The sequence below is a fragment of the Elephantulus edwardii genome, unplaced genomic scaffold (assembly GCF_000299155.1).
Source record: "Elephantulus edwardii isolate Elephantulus edwardi_28Jun2011 unplaced genomic scaffold, EleEdw1.0 scaffold00014, whole genome shotgun sequence".
Lineage (NCBI taxonomy): Eukaryota > Metazoa > Chordata > Mammalia > Macroscelidea > Macroscelididae > Elephantulus > Elephantulus edwardii.
In genome coordinates this window covers 28,138,731-28,165,921 of record NW_006399764.1, presented here as the reverse complement: position 1 = coordinate 28,165,921, position 27,191 = coordinate 28,138,731, and positions in this window count along the sequence as shown.

Genomic DNA, 27,191 nt, shown 5'->3' with positions numbered 1-27,191 from the left:
TTTAGGGCTGTTGTACATAGGGTCGCTATGAGTCGCAGGCGACTCGACGGCACATAACAACAACAACAACAACAACAACATATTAAAGAAAACGGAATAAAATAGGATAAAGTGAGTAAAGGAAGAGGGTGAGAGAAGAAGGCTCTGAACGTGATGCGCTGACAAAGCTGCTGAACAACGGGCTCAACCAGGACAGTGACCGTGAGGCGGGGTAGGACCAGACCGAGCTTCATGCAGCTGTCTCCAGGTTTGCTATGGACTAGAACAGATCTGATGGCACCCTACAATAGCAATCTTTCTAAAAGCAGACTGCCGTATCTCTGGTTAGCACTGAGGATGTAACCCCTGTGACAGCGGGCAGCTGGGGTACATCTGGGCCATAGAAAATCTCGACATAACATTTAAAGACCAGTCGAAGAACCTGTGATCAGAGTCAAGCCTTCACATGTCTATGGGTAAACCTTTATGAAATGCATTGGGAAAACACAGGCTTTGCAAGAACTGAGACAAGTGAGCATTGTTCCCAAGGAGGGGCCGTGGCAGTGCCATGGACAAGGACCTCAAAAATAGCCCGACTTTATGAAGCTGCACCCTCTATATCCCTCAAATGTTCTACCAGTTACCACCCAAGTGGCTCTGCCTATGGTGGCCCCATGAGTGGCAGGGGTGAACCACACTCCACAGTTTTCACTAGGTGATCTTCCTAACGCAGAACACCAGGCCTTTCTTCTGAGGGACCTCCTGCTTGACTCTGACCTCCAGCCATTGGGTCAGGAGTGAAATGCACTAACTGATTGCATCACTCAAGAAACTTGTGACTCCAACAGGCTCTGTGGGGTTCTGAGGGCCGTGGCTGCCCCAGGATAGTCTCACAGGTTCAGAAAGTCGCTCTCTGTGAGAGAAGCATGTAGCCAGCTCACTTATTTCAGATAAAAATTGTACCTCAACTCCTCACCTGAAAAAAAAACAACCCAAAGAGATTCAACAAAGAGTCTCCCACAAGCCATTGCAGATTCTTCCTGAATGACAAAGAAACAACTCTGCATCCCAGAGTTTTCCGCTGAAAGCTGATCTCAGTGATGATAAATGCAATTTATCTGTGGAATCCATTGCCAAGGTCACATTACACGGGGCTATGCAAAACATGCAAAAGCTTTGGAAAACAAGTGCCTGCAATAATCCACCATAAAACGCCTAGATAAATCACGGCACTCCTGGTCTTCGGGTACACACATAAATGTGTTTCCGATAAAGGCTCTTTATTAGGTTTTGCTTTGTGAGACCACCTTATTATAAATTCAGGATGGTTAAAAGAAACATTTAAGATCCTCTCTCCCTTTGGCAGTTGGAACAAGGTTTTTAAAACCAAAACCATGTGTTTAAATTTGGCTCCACATGTGCCGCCAGCTATTGACAGACCAGGGACATGCACTTGAGCGCTAGTTGTCTCCACTCACTCTGCTGCTTGCCCCAGTCCCCAGCCACATACATGTGCAAAGCCACGTGTGTCCACACTTGACCTGCAGGCACCAGTCCACTCTCACGCAAGCGCACACAGCAGGCAGACTTCTGTACACACACCCCCGTGTGCATGCATGCATATGTGCACCCATAAGAACATACACACAGGCATGTATACACACGCACACAAGTGCACACACACCCCTACACATACTGGGGTTTAAGCACTGAGCAGGTAACAGGGGTTAGATGACCGCAAAGGCTTTGCAACTGAAAGGCACATAGTGGTCAAATGATTCTTGGAAAATTCTGAAGACCTGTCGAGCTTGTCTTGGTCAGTACGAACTTGTTTATCCCAGCATATTTCTTGGCTGTGCTGTACTAAAAATGCATTGGATTTCTTAGTGAATTCTTTCCTAGGCAAGTGCAAACAATTTTCCACCAGTTGGAATCAGCTTAGCTAATCACAGTGGGGATTCAGTTCTGAGAGGAGCTTGGCTTTGCTACTCTTGGTTGCCTGATGTGGGTTTGGTGGTCCTGGTATGAGCAGTGAACTGAGGAAAGGCCCATCTAGGGTGCCCTGAAGTGCCTGTCTGTGCCCCGTCCGAGCCCATGTCCCACAGTTCCCCCTGCCAGTGCCAAGGGAAGTGGGGTCCACTCCAAGAGAGATGATGCCCTCCAGACAGACATCTGATGTTGACTCCAGTACTTACTGAGGGTCTTGCCACCTAGGACCCTTCCATTCAAAGTTAATTTCACCTTCACTCAAGGTCAGACTTGCATCCAGGTCTAAATATCTGAAGACTCAGCTTTCTAAGCCCCCTTCTCATTTTTCCTCTCTCACACTACTAAAATACATGCTTGTTCAGTTCCATTTAGAATCTGGGTTAACCAGGACTCATGTCACTTACTCCATTTATCCTTACAGGTGAGTTGTGCTAACCCACCTCACAACACACACGTGTGCGTCAGTCCTGGGTGCGATGCTACATGAGCCTTTTGCTGGAAAAGTGACGTGTTACATTTTAGATCAAGTATTTCCACTCGAGGTTCAGATCCTTGATTAAAGTCCAAAAAAATCCCTGCACCTCTCACAATACGAAAGTCACCAATAATTGAATCCATTCTTTCCAAGGATGTTGACGTGGTCTCTTCCATAAGCTCACTTCACAGAAATCAGATCTGCAAGCTTGTCAGTTAGAATGTGTTCATGACCTGAACGTCAACATTTCACATTATTGGACAATGCTGTTGTTGTTAGTTACTGTCAACTCTGACACACCGTGACCTTAGGGAGAGGGGTCTGGACCGTGCTCTGTCTTGGCACCGTCCTCACAGTCCCTGGTGTGCTCAAGCCCACCATGCTAGTCATTCTTTCAATCCAAATCATTACGCGGCTCCCCCTCGTTCACTGACCTTTCTCAGCATGGTACCTTCCTCTGACAACTAGTTCCTCCTGAAAATATATCCAAAACCAATTGGGACTGAGTTTCACCATCCTCACTTCTAAAGGGAACTCTGGTTATATTCCCTTCAAGATTGACTTATTTGTTCTTTTGGCGGTACGTGAGATAGTCAGCACTTTTCACCAAAACCACAATTCAAAAGCATCTCTTCTTCTTCTTCTTCTTCAGTCTTCTGTATTCATTGACAGACAATATTGATGATATTCGGCCCCTGAGTGTTCTTCTGTAAGAGGTTCATCCTAACATCATGTGGATGGACAGATAGCTGCTGTTTAGCTGGTTCTTACAGCAGCTGTATGTACCATGCAATGCATCACTGTTCAGTCTGTGTCACCCTCACAATTGCAGGCGTGTTCGAATCCACCATGTGGCCGCTGTGCCCATCTATATCCCCAGTGGTCTGCGTCACACTCATTGGACGTCCACTGCAGCAGGTGTAATGTTCTCTCACAATGAGCCTTCCCGCCGACGGGAGCAAAACAAGGGAACTGGACAACCCTCTGGTGTGATCCTCAAGGCTCTTACGGACTGACTTTGCGAAGTAGGGCCCCAGAGCCTTTTGAAGCATCTTGTCTTGGATTGGAAGCTCCATTGGCATTGGTCGCTAGAGTGCCCATGCTGGCATTTGGAACACTGATGCCAGAGTTCCCAGCATCACTGCACACCACGTACGACACACTGACAGAGCAGAGGACACAAGGTGAACAACTACTGAGCATGGCTAGGCCCTGGAGATAAAGACAGCATGCTTAGTAAAGTTAAGAATCAGGAAAAAGAGGGAGACCCTCAACAGGATGGACTGGCAAAGTAGTCGTGATCACGGACTCAGGTCCAGCAGTGGTTGTCACGATGGTGCATGATTAGATAGTGCTTCCTTCTGATGTATGTCAAGTGGCCATGAGTTGCAGCCAACTTGATGGAACCTTACAACACCACAGCCTCCTGGGGCTCTCGAGGGGACAAGACATCTAAAGAACAGACAATGGAACCAGACACCAAAAGATTAAAGGTGACCGTTGACCCGTTCAGTCCTAGGAGCACCAGTGGAGAGTTGCAGGGCTCCTGACTGTAGGCCAGTGTCACAGGACAGAGAACACACGTGTGACCATTGGACAGATTTCAGGGGAAGAGCAAGCTTTGCCTGAGACCAGGCAGCTGTGAAGGCAAGCACAAAGGAAGCTTTCCCTCTCACACCTGAGCTGCCCCTCCTGCCAGCCTCAGGAGCAGAGAGAGAGGGTGAAGACGGGTCTTTGTTCCGGGGGAAGGACAGCAGTGCCATGGGGTGGCCGTGGCAGATATCCTGCCATCCTCAGGAGCAAAGAGAGAGGGTGAAGACGTGTCCTTGTTCCGGGGTAAGGACAGCAGTGCCATGGGGTGGCCGTGGCAGATAATCAAGGCTTGACAGTGCTGACTAAACACAAATGACAGCTGGGTCACCACAGCTCTGGGGGCAGCCAGGATGGACCTTGCCCAGAAAACAAAAGGGGCTTTTCTTCCCTTCATTTCATTACTATTCACATGTTTCTGAACAATTCATTCAATATTCACATAAAGTTAGCACTGGGTTTTTCTAAATAGAGCTCTCACGTCTTAAAAATAAATCGAAGGCTTTTAAAGCTCTGTAATTATCTTGTCTATTATCTCATTTGCTGCTTCATCTCTCATTCGTTCCCCTCATCTTTCATCGGGGTGGGGGGTGGGGGTGCTCACCAGATTTGCATAGCTTTTAAAGCAAAGTTGGGATCTTTTCAGAGGTTGGGGGCAGGGCGGGAGAGAAGGTATGTCACAATTCATGATTCTTACTCATTCTTCTGGAAATTAACTCCTCAAGCTCCTGATGAACAACAGGCACTCGGCCACGTGGATTCTGAAAAGGAACTTGAATTGTGTCATCTCATTGCTGGGCGCTCACTTAAGGACACAAATCCTCTGTCTTTTCTGACAGTGAGGCAGCCACAACTTTATTTCAAGCCCATTTTTAAATTGCATGTTCTTAGGGGCTCCATCGACAATGATCTACATGACAAATTTAGTGATTAATGTCTTTTGCAAAGTAAAAGGAACTTTATCTTTTCTTTTTTTCTCTTTCTTTTCTTTTGACAGAGGGAAGTTGTGCAGGGGGATAATGTCCTATGTCTCTTGAAAAAGAAACATGTTTGTCTGAAATACTATCAAAATAGATGAAAGTGGATAGTAATGAATGCATAGTTTCTGACTCAGAACTACTCTTACATACTCATACAAAATTTAGAAATTCAAAAGTTATATAATGGAAAAAACCCTATAATATACAGAGGATAATTAACAATATTTAGGCATCATTTGAGGCCACCATCATTCACATTTTTATGCCTTTCATCAATATTTTACAATATGTTCACAGGCAATGATTAAAAAATCAAGATCATACAAAGTACATTTGTATAAAACTACTGTATTTACTTTTATTGTGAATATTTCTTATAGAATTCTATAAATTGTCCTTAAGCAACAACTATACATAATTCCATAATTAGAATTAATCATGAAATATTTCACCAGGCCAGTCTGCCACATATACCAAACCACAAAAACCTTTAAAACCATAAAAACCATTAAGCAAATTCTGACTCCTGGATACTCTCCTTTGGATTTCTGAGGCTATAAATCTTTATAGGAGCAGTTGGTGGACTTGAACTTCCAGTTAACAGTAAAACACATAACACACTATACCACAAGGCTCCTTACAAACTATATACTCATTTATTGCCCTGAGTCAGAACCAACTCCTAGCTGACCGTTCAGGTGATTTTCAAAGACTGTGGAGACTGTTTACCTTTCTCCTGTGGAGAAGCTAGTGGATTTGAACCACCGGCCATGTGTTGGCAGCACAATCCATTATCACTAAGCCACCAGAGCTTCTTCGTGCTGTCATAGACATTGCTATAAAAAGCTTTTCAAAGGAGCTCTGGTGACCTAGTGGCAAGAAGCTGCACTGCAATCCCAGAGGTACGCAGTTTGAATCCACCAGATGCTCTGCTGGAGAAGGAGGGACAATCTCCTCCTGTACCAGTCAGATCTAATTTGACAGTACACACACACAAAATAATAAAAACATTAAAATTTTTAAAATGTATTAAAAAAGCTTTTCCCTATATTATTGATTATTCCCATAGGATATAGAAATATGATTATTGGGTTAAAAGATATTAAAAAGCAAAAATATATAAAAAATGTATGTATAGATATTTTTATATAGATATATTTTAAAATATTAAAAGCAAGAAATCAAATGACTAAGTTATTCACTTAGGGGGATATTCCCAGTGAACACTCCCTTTCTGGTTTCAAATAACTGAGAAGGCAAATTACTGATGAGTAGTTTCGTTTGGGGAGGGCTGCCCCAGGAGAGGAGGCAGTGATTCTGAAGAACTTAATCTTGCTTGTGGTGAGACCTGATCTCGACAACATATTTAACAGAATTGATGTCTTTATTTGAAATCATTTTACCAAACTCATTGGAAACAACTCTTGGTTTGCAGTATTTACCATATTAGGATCTGTGTGTGTGTCCAGATTACTCTTCACCATCAACAAAGGACTACACTTCTTCCAGTCAGAATGCCAGCAAAGGGCTCCCTCTGGGCCTTGGGCTTTCAGGGCAGTGTCATGTAGACATGAACAACTAAGGGTCTCTCAGGGTATAATCAACATATGCTGCTCATTAAAAACAACTAACCACTTAGTCTACTACATCAGGCTAAGTGCCAGGCTGCTGACCAGGAAGGCAGAAGTTCAAACTCATCAACTACACCATAGGAGAAAGATGGGACCATCTGCTTTTGTCACGTTGGACAGCCTTGGAAACCCTCCGGGGCAATTCTACTCTGTCCTCCGGGGTCACCATGAGTTGGAGTCACTGGCAGCCGGTAAGAAGGTAATCTAAAAGGAAACAGATTTGTGTGTTAAAAGTCCAGGAATGGAAGGAAGCAAGACCTGCTTCAATGTAGTCATGACAGACATTTCTACTGAAAAAAGATGCTGATTTCTATCCCTGCCTCTTCCCTCCAAGTTACACACACATTGATGCTGGCAGCAGTTGTGAAGTCATCCTTGGCTCATGGCAACCACACGCACAATGACATGTAAATCTTGACATCCAGCAGGTTTTACTGTCTGATTTTCAGAAGTTGATCACCAGGTCTTTATCCTGACTCATGGAGACTGATAGTTTTGTTATTTTTCAGAAAGTTTCAGTATAATTTCACTTATCTCAGAACCTGAGAGAATAGATACAGATATTGCTTTACCGCCTACCCCAACTGTTTCTAAAAACAAGTCTTGAGTCAAGTACAAAAGCAGACTCAGATCCATGCAGACATAGGGTGGGGAACAAGCAAGGAAGAACACCCAGGACCGCTCATGCTTAGGAGAGCCACTGTTGTCTCCACATCCACGTGGATAGGTCTGCCTGTCAGGAAGAGGTAAGAGTCAGTCACGGGTTGGAGGCTAATGTGGATTGATGTGTACCTTCAACCAATGCTTTCTGGGAACTTCTACACTACAGGGTTATCACCTAGAAACCTCTAAAAAAGTGCAGATAATGAAACAAACATTAAACAAGTACAGAGGAGAAGAGGTACTCGATGAGATGGTGAGACTCACTTGGAACTCTGAACTCACTAAATTAAAATGGAGTTATGCATCTGCTCAGCAGATATGTATTGAATATCTACTATCTGGTGATACTGTACTCCAAACTACAGACACAGAGATGAGCAAGAGAGACGAGGTCCACGTTCTTTTCTTGGAACTTATGTTGTGATGGAGAGAATAGATAACAGACGTGGACAAAAGCAGTGCCATTTTTGATGATTTCAAGGCCTAAACAGAACAATAACATTAAACCACATAAGGGAACAACTCCTGGCTGTGTGCGTTAGGCATCAGGCCTGAATGGAGTGGGGAGCAAAGTCAGTAGAGGTTCAGGGGAGAGCTTCCCAGGTGGAGAGAACTGCAAGTCAAAGACTCCAGAAGACACTTGACTTGTTTGAGTTACAGCACAAGGTCACTGTGAGTGGATAGAGCAAAGCAGAGAGAAGTGTTCAGAGAAATGAGAAACCAGATCATAGATCATACTGGGCTTTATAAGGAATGGGCAGAGATCTAGATTGCACTCCCATTGTTCTAGGGAAGTCTTTGGAGGAGCAGATCTGAAATGGAATAAAGTGGGAGGTATAGTAGGGAGCTCTGGTGGCTTAGATAAGAGGTTGTGCTGCTAACCCAAAGGCAAGCAACTTGAGTCCACCAACCGCTCCACAGGTGAAAGGAAGATGGGCGATCTCCTCTCATTTGATTTGTTTTTATTGACTGCCCTCAAGTCGAGCATGACTCATAGCGACCTGATGAACTAAAGGCCTGAAGACTTTCTATAACTCTGGTTGTTTCTCAAAGTTCATAGTTTCCAGGGGCATGTTGTTTAGGGAGTGGATGCTACTCCTGTTTGGTTTACAACCCCTAAAAACCTGCTGGAGGGTCAGCTTCAAGGCAGTTCTGACTCAATGGTGCAATAACAACAGGAACATGGTCAGAAAGTACCACGTGGCCGCTCTGTGTAAGATCAAGATCATGATAGTCCTGTGCGGGTGTGATAGGAGGTGGGAAAAAGCGATCTGGTTGATGCTGTGGTTTGAGATGTTGTTGCTGCTCTGAAATATTGTCAAATTAGCTTCACATCATAGCATTTGTGTACAAAGAAGAAAACACTGGCCTGTTTACGGTCATCCTAACAATCTAGACATGTTTGAGCTCATTGTTGCAGACACTGTGTCAATCTAGCTCATCAAGGATCTTTCTTTTTCACTATTTTATCAAGATGTCACGGTGCAGGCACTGGCCTTCCTTGGTAACATGTCCAAACATATAAGATGAAATCTTCTCATCCTTACTGCTAAGGAGCATTCTGGCTGTACTGTTTCCGAGATAGATTTGTTCATTCATCTCATAGTCCATGGTACAGTCAATGCTCTTTGCAAACACCACCATTCAAATGCATCCACTCTTTGATCTTCCATATTATGGTTTGAGATATTGTTGTTATATGCCATTGAGTCAGAACCAACTCATAGCCAACCCTCCAGCAGATTTTCAGAGACTATAAACTGTATGGGAGGAGATTGTCCATCTATATCCCTCTGAGCAACTGGTGGATTTGAACTGCTTGCGTTTGGATTGGTAGCCAACAACTCCTCATCCATGAGGCCATCAGAACTTGCTAATTGTGTAATGTGACTTGTGACGGAAAGAAAGTAAAGGCATATTGCTGTTGTTGTTGTGTACCATAGAGTTGGAACCGACCCAAAGCGGATCCTCTGACAGGTTTTCAGAGGCAGTTAATTGCTTGGAAGGAGATAGCCTATCCTTCTCTTGCGGAGTGGCTGGTGGTCTTGAACCACGTGCCTTCAGGATTGCCGCACAGCTTCTTGTCGCTAGGCCATCAGAGCTATCAAAAAGTATATTACATCACTGAAATAACAATTCAAAAAAGAAGGGAGGTAGCAAACTATATGTAGTTTTTGACTGCAGCAGCTGGAATTACGGTTACACCATTTCCAGGGAGTAGGAGAACCCTGGGAAGACTAAGTAAAAACAGAGAACCGAGAAGTTCTATGTTGTATGTGTTACATTCAAGTTGAATATTAGAGACACAAATGTTGTTGTTGTTGAATACCGTTGAGTTAGAATTGACCCATAGCTGACCCTCCAGCAGGTTTTCCGAGGCAGTTGCTCACACAGGAGGAGACTGCCCATTCCTCTCCCACAGAGCAGCTGGTACATTTGAACCATGTGTCTTCAAGTCTGCAGTGCAGTTTCTTACCACTAGGCCACCAGAGCTCCTAGATATACTGGTAGAACCATTAAATAGTAAACAAAAATAATTTACATTTAGAAAAATGGTCAGAAATAGAGATGTAAATTTGAGTATCATTAGAAACAAGTGGTGATCTAAGACTTGAGGTTAAAGGTGATGACTTCCAGAGAGTGTGGTGAGAAAGAGATGAAAGGCCGGAATTAAGACCTGGGATTGTGTCAACAGTTGGATGTCAGGAAGAAACAACTGGGAAAGTGGAGAAGGATAAGTACAAAGAAATGACGAGCAAATCTGCAGTAGGGAGGACTTTGTCATTTACAGTTCAAATCATGAATGTAAACTCAGTTGTGGCAAACAAGAGGGTAGAGTCAGCCCAGGCATTGGCCACCTTGGTGAGATTCTTCTCAGTGTTGTTGCTGTTGATTGCCTTCGAGTCGAGCACGACTATGAACAAAAGGACCTGAAGCCTCTTTACAACTATCGGCATTTATCAAAGTTCACAGAGTTTCCGGAGGCATGTTGCTTAGGAAGTGGACGCCACTCTTCTCAACAGAGTCACAGTAATGGAGTCTGACTGCTATGGACTAAGGAGAATATCCAACATGAAGAAGTGAAAACAGGAAACACACATAATCCCATGAAGAATTTCACAACAAATAAGAGAGCAGAGAAATGGAGCAATCACCACAGCAAATCAAGTAGGTATGGTTGGTGTTGCTTTAAGTTGTGAAAGACAGCAAAACCATTGAGTTACGTTTATAGAATGCTTATATTAAGGGTCTAGAAGAGTGGGAACATTGATGACATGGTGGAAAAGGAAGGACTGTCAGAGTAGTCTCTGGAAGCAGGGAAACAAAGACGAGATTCCACACAGAAGCGGAGTGGCTGAGGTTAGAGGCGAGCGGGTACAGTTGATCCAAGTTAATGTTGTAGGAGCCTGTTAGGTGTCATCTCTGACTCATAGCAACCTCATGCACAGCGGAACACAGGCCTGAGCCAGCAGCATCCTCACAAACTCTGCTATCCTCACGTCCACGGTGTCGTCTGTCTTGTCAAGGTTCTTCCGCTTTTTCACTGAGCCTTTACTTTGTCAACCATGACACCCTCCTCCAGGGGCCAGTCCCTCCTGATAACATGACCAAAGTGTGTGAGACTGCGAGACAACATCTTACCATCCTTCCTTCTAAGCAGCACGGTTTCTTCCTGCTTTAGTACAAAAGTCCTCAAACTCATTGCTGTCACGTTGGGCTGGCTCATTGCTGACCCTCCAGTGGATTTGCAGAGGCTGTCGATCAAATGGGAGGAGACTGCCCATCTTTCTCCCATGGAGCAGCTGGTGGATTCAAACAGATTGCCTTTGGGTTGGCAGTGCAGCTTCTTACCACTAGGCCACCAGAGCTTCCCTCCCATTCTAATGGGAGAGCGGACTATGTAGATACAGGAAATCTAAAGCTACTGTATTGGGCAGTGGGAAGGTAACAGTTTGCTGCTGCTTCTTTTAACCAAAACTAAAGAAATTAGACTTCTTTTTCGTGGAATTCTCTTTTCCTTCCCACAAAAAGTTACGGTTTGCCATTTGGGGGCAATTTTCTTCATAGGCGCTTAGAAGAAATACATGAGTGACTTCTTTTCTCAGGAAGGTGCTCCAACATGGAGCCTTTAATAGTTTACCAGCAAATGTGCAAAGTCTCCCAGGTCCAATTTCGATCTGGCGGAGAAGACGAATACGATGTGTCAGTTAGCAAGCACGGGAGATGGGTGCTCTTGTGCAATGGGAACATTAGCAGTCCTCCTCGGCCCTTTCAGAGCGAGAATTTAGAAGCGATAGCCGAGGAGGCATTGAGATCTGCTGCTGTTGTTGTGTATTGTCAAGTCAAGACTGATCTGGGTGAAAAGACAGGGTAATGATGGGCAAAGTCCAATGGAGATTAATGTCATAAAGTATAATGCTTGAGAATGGTTGTATGAAACAATATTAATGAGGAATGGAGTGAAACACAATGTATGCAAACTTTGTTAGCAAATCCATTTTGAAAACCACAAAACAAAACAAAAATTAAAAAAAACAAAAACAAAACACTGACCCACGGCTGACCCTCAGGCATGGCTTCAGAGGGAGGAAATCACACAAGAGAAGATTGCCCATGTTTCTCCTGTGGAGAAGCTGGTGGATTTGAACTGCTTGTCTTTGTGTTGGGAATGCAACTTCTTATCACCAAGCCAGCCCAGCTCCCTGCCTTGACATCTGGGTAAAATAAAGTCCTTTGACCACAGATTCCATCTTTTACCCGTAGTCAAAGCTTTGGTATTTTTAGCTCAACAGAATACACTTTGATCTGTGGAAGCCCCATGTAACAGAGCAGAACTTTCCCTGGAGCTTCCTAGCCTGTACTCGAATAGAGTTCCATCTCCCCAGTCTGCCTATACAGTTGTTTCAAGAGAATTTAATTTTGAGAGAGAGAGAGAGAGAGGGAGAGAGAGAGAGAGAGAGAGAGAGAGAGAGAGAGAGAGAGAGAGAGAGAGAGAGAGAGAGAGAGAAGAAGGGAGATGAGAGGGGAGAGGAGAGGAGAGGAGAGAGAGAAAATTTTATACTCACCCATTCATTGCCTTTGAGTAGGAACTGACACGCAACTGACCCACCACTGGGTTTTCAGAAGTTGTAAATCACTCAGAAGAAGAATGCCTATCTTTCTCCCACAGAGGAGTTGTTGGTTTCAAGCCTTCTGCCTTTGGGTTGGCAACACAAGTCCCTACCCACAAGGCCACCAGAGTGTCACCAGAGCTCTCGAGAGATAATCTGCAACATGGTGTGCTGGTGGGTTGTTTCCAAAAGTGTCTTCTTCTTACTGCAGACACCAGACCACTCTGGTGGTGTTATAGTCCAGGCCACCTTTAGCATCTTCACCTGCAGCAACCTACCCCAAGAAGGTACTGCACGTGGCACCCACGACTTCACTAGAGAGACACACCTTGCACTAGGACCCCATCCACCCACCTAAGGCACCTCCATGGTGGAGAATCAAGTGTAACTGGACAAGACCAGTACTCTAGACCAGCTCTTTACATTGTAAAGATGGATACCTTAAAAGCAGGCTCTTGAAATAGCATGGGAGTTGCAATTTATAGATGTTACATGGCAAGGGATTTTTAAAAAACTAGCTCATGTTCCTGGTTAGAGATATTAATTGTCCATTATGAAACTCAGTGGCTAAATTCAATCTGGGTATACTTGCACTGTCTCCAAATCCAGTTCCCCACATTCAGTGGAGGCAAAAGCAAAAGGTAGATTTCCTGGGGAGCTCTGGTGGCCTAGTGGCAAGAAGCTGCACTGCAATCCCAGAGGCGCATGGTTCGAATCCACCAGATGCTCTGCCGGGAAAAGAGGGACAATCTCCTCCTGTACCAGTCAGATCTGATTTGACGGTACACAGACACACAAAATAACAATAAAATAAAAAAAGGTAGATTTCCTAAGTCTTTGTGGATAAAATCACCTCTTCCTCTTGTATTAATATTGCCAATTAGAGGAAAATATGTACGACGTGACTATTTATCATCAGGATTATTTCTTCTAATTGAATCATGTTCTTCAAACTTTTTTATTAACATAGCTACGATTTGAAAACATAGGATAACTAAGGAATACAGTGTTTCATGTCATAACTAAGGAATACAGTGTTTCATGTCATAACTAAGGAATACAGTGTTTCATGTCAAGTTTCCATTTAGATGTGAGAGCCAGATCCTTCAGATGAATGATGCATTCAGGCCACGCCTAAATGCCTTTGCCCCACCACTCAGCATTCATCTGGGAGGTACAGAGACGATGCTGAGGACGTGCTCGTCTGGATCATGTATACCAAGGCTGAGCACAGAGACAAGGTTGTGTTGACAGTCCATACCCACGCTATCAAATCAACGCCAACTCATGGCAACTCCAATGTTTATCAGAGCAGAAAGAGTTCTGTAAGGATTTCCCTGGCTGATGTTTTTGAAGTAGATTTTTAAACCTTCCTTCTATAATGTCTCTGGGTGAACTTGAGACTCTAAGCTTTTAGTTAACAGCCACACATGTTAATTATTTGAACCACCCAGGAACTATTGATAGTATGTTGTTGTTGTTGTTGTTATGTGCCATCGAGTCGTTTCCGACTCATAGCGACCCTATGCACAACAGCTCTAAACCCTGCTCTATCCTGCGCCAACCGCACCGCCTCTGACACACCCATCCCGATTACCCCAGTCACCGAATCAATCCATCTCATAGAGGGTCTTCCCCTCCTGCGCTGTCCCTCCACCCTCCCAAGCATGATGTCCCTCTCCAAGGACCCGTCCCTCCTGGCATTGATAGTATGTAGAACCTCCTAATTCTTATTTTCCCTCTTACTAAATGTACCCACATCACACATTAAATGTACAGAGGTGAGTTACTCTTAACTCCTCTGATTCCAACTCATAACGACCCTCCACCAGGTTTCCAAGGCAACAGATCTTTATGGGAAGGCACTACTCACCTTTCTCCTTTGGAGTAAGACATGGATTGTACTACTACAACAGAGCATCCTTACCCTTAACTACTTGGCTTAAAATTAGAGTCATTGTTGTAGAAGGTACCATTGAATTGCCTGGTCCTGCACCATCCTCCTAGTCAGCTACATTCACATACACTGTCATGGCTACTGTATCAACCCACCTCACTGCAGATCCTCAGGCTGCTATGTTCACATCTACTGTCGGAGCTACTGTATCAACCCACCTCACTGCAGATTCTCACAGTCTCCTATGTTAACCTCTACTATGTGAGCTACTGTATCAACTCAGATATAACAACTAAAACAAAATTATAAATTATAATACTGCAGATCCTCACAGTCTGCCATGTTCACATCTACTGTCAGAACTACTGTGTCAACCCACCTCACTGCAAATCTTCTTCATTTTCACTGACCCTTTACTTTCGAAGCACATTGTCCTTCTCTCAACGTTAAAACAGAGAGTGCCATTAAACATTTGTTCACTTCCATTTTGTCTTCTTTGAATATTATGCAGTCAATAAAATATTGTTTTCTTTCAAATCCTTTCATAGAAATTTAGTAAATTAAAATACTACAATAATGCAATTTTCTTATTTGGGAGCTGACGGCTTTTATTTTACTAACATCTTGATAGATCCTTCAGATTCATGAACCCTGGGCACAATGCCTTAGTGCTTAATGGATGAAATGGCCCTGACTACAGATACAGACCTTGACCTTCAACAGTGTATAAAGCTTTAGCAATGTAAAATTGTACTAGGAAGAAAATAATTCACATAGTATCCTCATTGTAAATGATAAATTCCAACAGAGTCTTGTTCCCCCATAACTTTTCTATCAGCCTCTTGTTTACTTCTCCCATCACCTTTTAAAGGTCTCTAGGAAATGGATTGGTACAGTGGTAGCAACAATGGGCTCAAGCATTGAACGTGAAGACGGTGCAGGACTGAGCAGTGTTTCATTCTGTTGAACAGAAGAGTCAAGTTAAGTTGGAGGTGACTTACAGGCACCTAACAACAACAACAACAACAACAACCCTGTGATACACAAATTGTTATAATGGACTATTATGCTGCTTTTCTAAATAAAGTTGTTTCCTCCTTCAATAAATTAGGCAACACAGAGCTAATGGATTAGGATTGCTGGAAAGGTAGTACCTACAGGAAAATTTTTCTAGGAAGAAGTGTTACTAGAGTGCTCTTTAGAAGAAAGGATAAGAGATTTTACTTCACGTAGTTTTGTCATATTACCTGGAGGAACCAGTCCTTGGAAACTGGCATCATGTTTGGAAAAGGAGAGAGTCAGGTAAGAAGAGTAAGACCCTTAATAAGACGGGTTGACAGTGACTGAAACGGGGGGCTCACGGAAGCTGACGGTGAGGGTGGCACAGGGGAGGGGAGGGTCTTGTTTGGTTATTTATGCATGAAGATCCCTTGAGATGGAGCCAACTTACACTTAACAACAACAGTAGTCAGAAAAATTAAGTGACATCTTAAAAAGTAATAAATTAAAACCAGTATCTTGATGACTTTGTAATAAATGTTGTTATGTGCCATCAAATTGAAACCAACTCAAAACTGAGCCTCCCGTGGGTTTTCAGAGGCTGTCAATTATCATGAAAGGAAACTATCCCTGTTTCTGTTGTGGAGCAATTGGTGGATTCCAACCACCGGCCTTTACGTTGGTAGTGTAACTTCTTACCACTAGGCCACCAGAACTCCCTATAATAAATGTAGTATGTATTTTCCACTATTTAAACACTGATGTGTGGCTTTATCTGGAAGATCTTCAACTTGGCAACCACTGTTTTATGTATTTCTCTATGCCTATGCTTACCACGATGCTACCCGTATTTGACCCTCAGTTCCTTCATTCATTTAACAAATATATCACTGCTCTTCCTTTTCCATGAGCAGCCTCAGGCAATCTCTGGAAAGGGTTTGCTACTCCCTTGATCTAGAAAATCCTACAATATCATACAAATCAAGAGAATCAAATCTCCAGGTCCATTCTAAGAAACCCAGGATATGCATGTCTGGAAAACCACCAAGTATCTGAAATATGTCATTTTGCAAAAGCAGTGTGTGCCATTCTGTCGTGACAATGGTGGAGTTGGTGGGTGTGACCAGGCCAAACAGTGGGGTTGGACACAGGATCGATGGCCCAAAAAGAGTGCCAAGTTTTTTCTGCATATGCTTAACAATGCTGAGAGTAATGCTGATCTTAAGGGTTTAGATATCAATTCTCTGGTCACTGAGCACATCTGAGTGAACAGGGATGCACCACTGGACATATAGAGCTCATGGTCGACTAACCCCTCCATGAGCTCCCTCTGCCATATTGAGATGATCCTTACTGAAAAGGAACACACTGTTCTGAACCAGAAGAGGAGGTGACCCAGAAGAAAAAGATTGCCCAGAAAAAATGGAAGAAACAAAAACTTGTGGCTCGGGAATAAATGACCCAGCATCAGATAAAATTCAAATGTTGTTGTTGTTAAGTGCAGTCGAGTCAGAGGCGACTCATAGTGACCCTATGAATGAAAGACCTGGACACCTGTGTAACTTTTGTCCTTTCTCCAGGTTCATAGGGTTTCTGGAGGCAAGCTATTTTCAGAAGTGGATGCCACTCCTGCTTTCAAGCTTGTTTTAATCGGGGAGCTCCATCAAACACTGTCCACCATGGGTAACCATTATTGCATTTGACTCATCAGTGTCACAGTGTTCAGCTACACAGTAACCATGAGTTACGTCTGTATAGCAAGTGGACGTACTAGGATTATATGACCTAAAAATCTCTAAGAAATATATTTAAACACCGCCCTGCCCCGTGTCTGCAGAGTTCCAAACACTGAGCTAGTCTCTGAGGGTTTCACCAGGTTGTTATTTATTCTGTGTCATCTATGTTACTATGATTCACAATGACTCTATGAACAACACATCTGACTACAAATAGATTCTGCAGTATCTTCACAATCTCAGGCATGCTCAAAGCACTGTTGCATCACTGTATTGGGCATCTTGTCAAGGGTCTTCCTCTCTTTCACTGAATGTCTCTACTTTTTCCAAACTAATGTCCTTTTGCAAAGACTGCTGCTTCCTGACAACACGCCCAAAATATGTGAGACAAAATTTCACCATCTTGGCCTCCAAAGACCACTGAGACAGAATTCCCTCCAAGACATATTTGTTTGTCCTTTGGGCAACACATGGTATTTTTAAAACTCTTTATTAGTATTATAATGCAAAGGTATCGATTTTTACTTAGTCTTCTTTACTCATTATCCAACTTTCAGATGCATAGGAAACAATTGGAAATAGCACGGCTTGGATCAGGTAAACAATCTTAGCCTTTGAAGAACATTTTGCTCCCTAGAGGCAAGGATTTTGAATCTCCACCTCACATACTTAGGGCACATGTCCAGGAAGAACCAGTCTTTGGAGAAGGACATCATGCTTGGAAGGGTGTAGGGACAGGACAGGAGAGGAAGACCCCAGATAAGATGGATTGACTCAGTGACTAGAGAAATGGATTAGGTTTGTCAGATATGATGAGATTGGCTCAGGAGATGGCAGTGTTCAGAGCTATTATACAAAGGATTGCTATGAATTGCAGGCAAGTCAACAACACACAACAACAACAACAACAGCACTTTTTTAAAAAATAAAATTTTATTTTAATTGCACTGGAAAAGATGAAGAAAAGAATTGTTTAAAAGGAATAGATAATTAGGCATTATATGTACAACAATAGCCCAGAATAAGAGATAGATCATTGCAGAGGACTAGGGCAGGGGGAGTTAGATAATTGTGCAACAATGAATGAATTTTATTGTTTTTTAAAGTGAACTGGAAGAGGGAAAATCGAGGGAGAGGGGGTAAAATGTGCAACAAAGAATAAAAATCTAACTTCTCTGTAAACGTTTGTTAAAATCTCAATTAATACAGCACTTTAAGAGAGGTCCTCAAGAGCTGATCTGCTCAATGCAACACATCTTTTGATTTCTTTATTATTTTTTATTTTAATTTCTTGACTGCTGCTATCATAGATGTTGATTGTGGGTCCAGGTAAAATGAGATCCCTGACCACTTTAATCTTTCCTCCATCTATCATGTTACCAGAGTGAGCAAAAGTAGCCCAGCAAGAATAAGATCAAGAGCTGCTTCGTTAACTGGGTGCCTTCAAGTCAAGTGACAACCTCATGTGTGTCCTATGTGCCAGTGAGCTTCCATTCATTGAGATTTTTTTTTCCATTGAGATTTTTGAAGTGGGTTTTCTTCTAAGGTCCTACTGGGTGGACTCAACCTGCTGGTTAGTGGCTGAGAGCATGAACCATTTACATCTGGTGGCTTGTTGTTTTTACATTCCTTAGAGTTGACCCTATAAATGAAAGCCTTGAATGCAAAACTTTCATTTTTTTTCTCCAAGTTCATAGAATTTATGGAGGCAAGGTTTTTTGGAAGTGGATGCCACTCCTGCTTCCAAGCTTGTTTTATTCAGGAGAGTCACAAAAACCAGTCCCAAGGGCCTACAGCCCTCGGGCCCAAAAGCTTTTTTAAAGATGAGTCCAAATCCGATCAGCTCACAGCCTATTGCGAGCAAAAGCCACACCCTAGTCTCAACCCCAAACCAGAAAACACACCTTTGCATAATCTCACAGTTCAATTTATCTTCCCATCCTGGAAATTGCCTCAGACTGGCAGCCAAAAGCCTTTTTAAAGGTGAGGCCAAATCCAATCAGCTCACAGCCTATTGTGAGCAGGAGATCTGGTGGCTTAGTGGTAAGGAATTATGCTGCCAACACAAAGCCACGAAGTTTGAATACACCAGCAACTTGATGGGTGGAGAATGGGCAATCGCCTCCTGTACAATTTACTGCCTCTGAAAACCCACTGGAGGGTGAGCTATGAGTCAGTTCTGACTTGAGAGCACAGCTACAACACCAACAGGAACTCCCATAAGTATCTCTTAAGTTACTTATATTCAAGACAGTAAAATGCATGAGCTGAAATGTGAGCTTTGCTTTTATATATGTAAATATAAGTGATGGTGGAAACACAAAGAAACAGCAGTAACTTCTGCCCAAGCGCTTATTTCTGGAAAATGTGTAACTGTTTACCTGGTAGACATTCGGGCAAGGCCATTGCAGGCAGTAAAATGAAGAAAGGCCTCAAGTGAGAAACAGATTTTGACGTTTTTTGAAGAGTTTACATTCATTAAAGCCAGAATGGTAAAATTACATTATGTTTTTGGTATAAATGAAACATTTAAACTTAAAATGTTTGTGTTTTAATACATCTTTTTTTCCCCCCAGCTGCTTAAATATTCTGGAAAACAATGCATGAAACCATATATGTTGGGGTACATAGTTTTCCCTTTTGTCTCAGGCCCCAATATGGGCTAGATCCTGTTTTCATTTAAAATTTTGATATTTGTTTCTTTATGAGTTTTTTTGCACTAATTTATGTTTTTCTAAAAATAATGTCAAAAAGTCAGATTTCTTTTGACTAGATAGGTTACCTTTTCTTCCTTATTTTAGCTGCCTTCCTTAAGTCGTGCAGGGCGTTCTGGTGGCGCAGTTCTCAGGGACCTGCATTGCTAACCTCAGAGCGGTTCTGTCCTGGCTAACTGACTCCACGAGCTGTTGTGCTGGAGAAAAATCAACAATCTCCTCTCAGGTAATTTATAGCCTCTGAAAACCCACTGGAGAGAGTCTGCTGTGACTCAATTCGGCTTGGATAATCATGGATATTGAGGATTTCCTGTTTGCTTTGGTTTTTAAAAATTTTGCATCCAAGAAGAATGCTTCATATGCTTTGTCCCAATTTCAGCCCCAAAGAATGTCATTTAAGAAAACAACAACAATAACAACAACAAACCCCACAGACACACCATCGTCAAGTCAATCCCAAGGCACGGCGACCCTCCACTGGGTTTCCAAGGCTGGAAAAGCTTTCCAAGAAGAAACTGTCATCTTCATCCCTCAGAGCAACCAGGGCATTCAAACGGCCCAGTTTGGGATTAGCAGCACAACACCCTACACACCACATCACCAGAGTTCCTTAAACCCAGAGAAGTGGACGCTGATTCAAACAAACAGTTCAGGTACAAAATGATGAAGGTCTGATTCAAGGCAGGGACCGGAGAAAGCAGCGCAAAGAGTGGTGTCAGGAGTTCAGGGACAGAAGGTGACCAATTTGATGTGCTAAGTTTGTTCTCACTCCTGAGATTCCATCGCTAAAATTGGGCAAAGTCAGCAGAGCCCTCTCCCCTAGGAATGCCTGTCAGGCCAGTTCACACGTCCCTAAACCCTCTCTTCACCAACTTTTACTAGATTGTAGGGAGCTCTGGTGGCTGAGTGCATAAGGACCCACACTGCTAACCCAAAGGCTTGCAGTTCGAATCCACCAGCTGCTCTCGGGAGAAAATTGGGCAACCTCCTCCTGTGTGACTAAAGCCTCTGAAAACCCACAGTGGGGTCGCCATGAATCTGTACCGAGTGGATGGCAATGACTGAGCTGAAGACTAGATTGTCACAGATTTGTTACTAAAGGACCACAGCTCACACTTCTTCCTGTATCTTTTCTGCATCCGTGTGTCGAGATGTTCAGCAAATACCCACAGAAACCTTTAGAACTCCACTGCTTTCTAACAATTCTCCCAGGCAGTCCTCAGGAGAAGCAAGCCAATGAAAGGAGAGTTTTGAATCTCCTTCCTTGGATATATTTTAAGGTTAGGAGACACATTTATCTGTCCAAGACAACACAAATGACTTCCCAGGGCCTTTCCAGCTGCATGATTAACAGCCCTTGTCTGAGAAGAGTTTTACATATGTTACTACTAATAGAGCGAAAACTTCTCCTGGGGCCTTTTCCCCTTTTACGTGATTACACTGATATTTTAAAGTAAATGAAATTACTGCATCCCAGCTGGGAAGGTCCTGAGAATCTAGAAAAGGCAGAGATTGCCATGGCACTGTCAAATGGAAGCAGGGCTCAGAGCCAGTCATCAGTAGATACTTCTGATTTTTATAGCCGTCCTTACAAGGTCCTACCATAGTCACCAAAAGCCAGACTCCAAAAGTCATGGCACCACTTCCAACAGGACCCAGCGGATTTCTCTGGGAATAATTCTCATCCCAATGCAGAGAGGGGTACTTGCAGAAAAGTCCAAACCTAACCTGCCTTATAGCCATTTTGGCAGCTTTCTACTTATGATCATTTCTTCTTGTCCATTTTACTAGAAAAGAGCCCTAGTGGCACAAAGGGTTAGCCCTTCGCTACCAAATGATAGGTTGCTGATTCAAATCCAAGCAGCAACCCTGCAGGAGAAAAGATAATGTTCAGCAAAGATTACAGACTAGGAAACCCACAGGGTAGCTCGGCTCTGTCACGAGGAGGGTCATGAGTTGAAATGACAGTCCTCCAAAACAATTACACTTTGACACAAAGAATACAAAAATCCTCACAAGATTGTTAAGAAAAAAAATCCGATAAATGGATGGAAGACCATGTTGTTGTTAAGTGCTATTGAATCAAGCATGACTCATCGCATCCCTATGAACTTCATATGTGAACACTGTCCTCTCCTACACCGTCCTCATCATCGGACACACTTGAGTCCATTGAATAGTCACTATATCGACAAATATGAAGATACCTTCCCGGTACCTTGAAGCAGAAATCTTCACAGAAGAGCAAAGGGCTGCTTGGAACGAACATTGGTTAACAGTTACTCTTTGGGAATTAGATATTGGGCATATTGTTCTCCATTTCTCTGTGGAAATATGCAAGTAGGTAGCAAATAGATATGCAGCAAGGAGCCTGTTGACCCCCAACTGGTAACTGCAAGGCTGATGGTTTGCACCCATTAATGGCTCCGCAGGAGAAAGACCTAGTAAAACAACCGCCCTCACAACTGGACCAGTACTCAACAGCATGGAGAAGGACGGGCAATCTCCTCCCGTGCTATTTACTGCCTCTGAAAACTCGCCGGAGCATCAGTTATGAGTTGGTTTCAACTTGACAGTATACAATAATAACCATACAGTTATGCTATGTAACATCCACATTATACATGTGTGGGTGTTTGGCCAAGTGTGTAATCTTCTACTGTATTCTTATGTGCTCCTTGGGCATTACATGTACGTGTGTATCTTTACGGAGCTCCATGCTAACTCTGTCAAATAGAGCGCTCATTCAGAACTGCTTTGTTGGGAGCTGCCTGAAAGAGCATGTTGGAAAGGATTTGTAGGAGCAGTAGGACTCCAGCTCCGTAGGGAAGAACAGCATGGTTGTTGACTTAGGTTGACTGTGCCATCCTGCCAACATCTGCCCTGCTCAAACCCTCTGTTGCCGTCATGACATCAACCCGTCTCATTGAGAATCTTTCTCTATTTCACTACCTCTCCATCATTCCAAGCAGGTATCTTTTTTCCAAGGATTGACATATCCTGACAACATGCCCAGCGTACATGAGACCAAGTTTCACCATTCTTGCCCCTAAAGAGCATCCTGATTGGACTTCTTCCAAGACCAATATGTTTGTCCTGTTTGTAGTCCATGGTATATATTACTTATATACCATACAAGTCTCAACTCAAGTCCATTGCCAATGATTCAGAAGCAACTCACAGCTGACACTCCAGAGGGTTTTCAGAAGCTTTTCATTGTATGGGAGGAGATTGCTCATATTCCTCTAGTGGATTCAAACTCCCACCTTTGGTTGGTGGTGCAATTCCCTACTCACTAGGTCACCAGAACCCCCTATAATATTATTACTAACACATAATATTACTGATATACAGTATTACTTATAAAATAAATTCTATAATATTAATTATATGATATTCTGTAGATTATAATGAATTATAAAATTGAAGCCCAAAGACATTGTGTCATTTTTTACTCAGTGACCATTGGTTGGGTTTAAAGTTGTAAATCCCGAGTCTGCTTGTCTTTTTTACCCATGAGAGGCTTGTGGATTTGAACCTCAGATGTGCAGCCCTTTGCTTAATAAGCATATCATCCTAAATTAGCTACATCACCAGAATGCTTCATAATTAATGATAATTAATACTCAGTGTCAAGAAAACAAAGATTCATACCCCTGGACCTATAGGCAACATCATGATGGTTGGAGAAAGAATGGAACTCTCAACAACTTCATCTTACTTGGATTCATGATTAACACCCTTGGTCCCAGCATCAGGGAATCAGGAGATATACTGCACTGGGAAAGTCTTCAGTCAGGGATCTCTCCAAATTATTGAGGAGTAACAATGTCACTTTGAGGACTAAGGTGCATCTGATTCAGGCCATAGTCTTTCCAATCACTTGCTATGCATCTGAGAGCTGGACAATGAACAAGGATGGCTTAAGAAGAATTTACATCTTTAAGTGATAAGGTTAGAGAAGAGTGCTGAACATTACATAGACTATCAAAAGAACAAATGGATATGTCTTGGAGAGACTGTAACCAGAGAGTTCTTTGGAGGCAAAGATGATGAGGCTATACTTCACAACTTCAGGCATATTGCTGATTGTTTGTTGTTGTTATGTGCCATCAAGTTGCCTGCATCTCATAGCAACCCTATGTACAACAGCCTTGAACTCTGCCCTATCCTATGCCAGTCTCACTGTCTCTGACACACCCAACTCTCATTACCCCAGTCACAGAATCAATCCATCTCATTGAGGGTCTTCCTCTCCTGCACTGTCCCTCCACCCTCCCAAGCATGACGTCCCTCTCCAAGGACAGGTCCCTCCTTGTAACATGTCCAAAGTATGTCAGATGTGCTGCAGAATCCTTGTCTCCAAGGAGCAGCCTAGCTTCACCCTCTCCAGGAAAAACCTATTTGTTTTCCTAGCAGTCCATAGTATATTCAATACTCTTCTCCAACACCACAGCTCAAAGACATCAATTCTCCTATCATCCCTAGTCATTGTCCAGCTCTCTGATACATAGCAAGTGATTGCAAAGACCATGGCATGTATCAGGTGCACCTTAGTCTCCAGATTGCCATCCTTGTATTTCAGCACTTTAGAGAGGTCTCTAACCACAGACTTTCCCATCACAATACGTCTTTTAATTTCCTGGCTGCTGGTGCCAACAGTGTTGACTGTGGAGCCAAGCAAACCAAAACTGTGAACAATCTCAATCTCTTCACCATCCATTATGATGCTGCCAATTGGCCCAGTCACCAAGAATCTTTTTTGATATTGAGTCTCAATCCATACTGAAGACTGCAGTCCCTGACCTTCCACAGCAAGTGCTTCAGGTCCTCCTCAGTTTCAGCAAGCAGGGTCACTGTTGATGATTCTTCCTCCAATCCTGATGCCACATTTCTCCTCATAGAGCCCAGCCTCACGGATAACCTGTTCTGCATAAAGATTGAAAAGGTATGGAGACAGGATACGGCCCTGGCGTACACCCTTCCCAATTTTGAACCATGCAGTGTTTCCTTCCTCTGTTCTGATGACTGCTTCTTGGTCCAAGTATAGGTTTCACATTAGCATGATCAAGTGTCCTGGGATTCCCATTATTCTCAGAGTCAGCCACAGTTTGTTATGATCCACACAGTCAAATGTCTTTGAGTAATAAAGGTATAGTATATTAAAAATTAATTTTACAATTTTAGGATGCTTTAGGCAAATAGGAGAACTCATAAAAATTATTTATAACTTCTTTAAACCTTAGCCCTCTTCTCTCTTGCATTAGGTAATAACTGATTTGTTGTTGTTGTATATGAGTTGTTGTCGAGTTGGAATTGACCCATAGTTGACCCCCCTGTGGGTTTTCAGAGGCAGTAAATTGCATGGGAGGAGATTACCCATTCTGCTCGCATACAGCAGCTGGTGGATTTGAACCACTTACTTCTGTGTCAAGTGCACAATTTCTTACCACTAAGTCACCAGAGCTCCTTAATAACGGATCCAGTATTTAATAATTCATTGATACTCTAATTTCATGTAATAGAATTACTATTGTACATATGACTCAATACTATATTTGTCAGAGTAACCCCGTCAATTCACTGAGGTAGTCATTTCCCAGAAGAGGGCTATCACCATTTTTTTATTTGAATGGCTCAAGGAACTGTCTCCTATAAGGGGAACCAATGAAGTAAATGTTTGATGTCTATCCCCCACCTTGCTTCCCTTTTGGAGTTAGAAATCTATTCCTTTATCTTCTCTAATTAATCTGTTTGCACAAGAATCCATCAGACTATTCGTTGGGCTGACCAGTTGCCCTGCAGTCTGCTGTGGCTCACAGCACCTGTCACGTGTGTCAGAGGAGGACTCTGTCAGAGGAGAATGGGGCCCCACAGTTTTAACAGCTAGTCTTCAGAAGTCGACAGCCACATCAAGTCTGTCTTTGCATGGACATAAATTACCAACCTCCCCTTTAGCCGTCATAAGCATGACCTGGTCATGTCCCCCAGGAACTCCAGGTGTGTGTTACAGAATGCATGAATGGGAAAATGCAAACATTTTGTAGGACAGGCAGGGAAGAAAATGAATGAGGATGACCTGGTGGAGGCAGACCACAGTAGACCATGGTGCTGGGAGAGCACAAAGCCAGGAGATCTAACCCAGTTTCAGGAAGAGTAACTGGCAAAGACAATGTGTAAGCCAAAAGCAAAACGAATCGTGGGGAGCAGCTACAGAGAAAAGGGCGGACGACCGGCGGTCAGGGCAGAGAGGGGCACTGCCCTATTTCCTGAGGTGCCTTTCCTGCTGTTCCTCTTCCATTGTTTTGGGCCCTAGAACCAACCTCCACCTCCACGTCTCCTCTGCCATTTCCCTTCTTCTCTTCAAGTCCCTTCATGGGGGACCCCCAGGGTAGGTAGATTCCAGGCCCAGGCAACTGGGTCAACCAGCCTCTCTGACTCTGATACATTATACCATGTGACCATTTCTCGGTAATTCTGTCAAGCCACCTATTAATTAAATTCTATTTTTAAAAATCCGTTTTTAATGATTTGGTCAAATGTCTGCATTCTCAATGTAATTAAATTGTTACAGAGCGCAGTTGAGTAGTCAATTCAAAACTCTTGATTAAGTGGGTTAGCCTGAGCTCTTTGATAGTTAGTTGAATAAATAATCAATGTCATCCACCTAATGGCCCTTCCCTGACAATTAGTTGAGATCTTCACCATGATAATATGGTGAAATGATGTTACAATCCTCTGTATAAGACTGAAATAGTCAATAATCTTTAAAAAAACCCAAAAACTAAAAGCTGTTTGTGTCTGATTTCCTGGGATAGCTCCTAATGTCAAGAACACCACAATTTTTGTGGTGTTGACCTCTTGGTAGGAAACTCTCCAACACTTCACTTCCTCTTGAAAAAAAAAAAAAAAGAAAGAAACAGCAATTTCCAAGGGGAAATGGCCTTTGTGTTCAGATAGGATTAGATGGGAGGTTGACATTGCTCTTATGCAAATCAAATAGCAAATGTTAGGGAGAAACTAGCCCAAGTTACTACTTTAGGTTCTGTTACTGACTTGGTCTGCAAGCCTGCCTGTGTGCTCTTTTGCCTATTAGCAAAGCTTGTGTTCCACTTCTAAAGGTTTTCTTTGCTTGGAGATGCTAGCACGAGACTGGGTTTGGCAAACTGCCCTCTCTAAGGCAAAATTTGGAAGGTGACAAATTCCAACAGATGTAAAACGTAAAGATAATTTGTTTTAACTGAAGCCCACTCTTGGTCTAATCTAGGCTCATTCATTTTAACCCAACTCTTACTTGGACAAAAGAAGTTGTGAACCAATTCCATCCATAGCACTTCCAGACAGTTGTTGTTGTTGTTGTTATATGCTGTCGAGTCGCTTGCAACTCACAGTAACCCTATGTAAAACAGCCCTAAACCCTGCTCTAT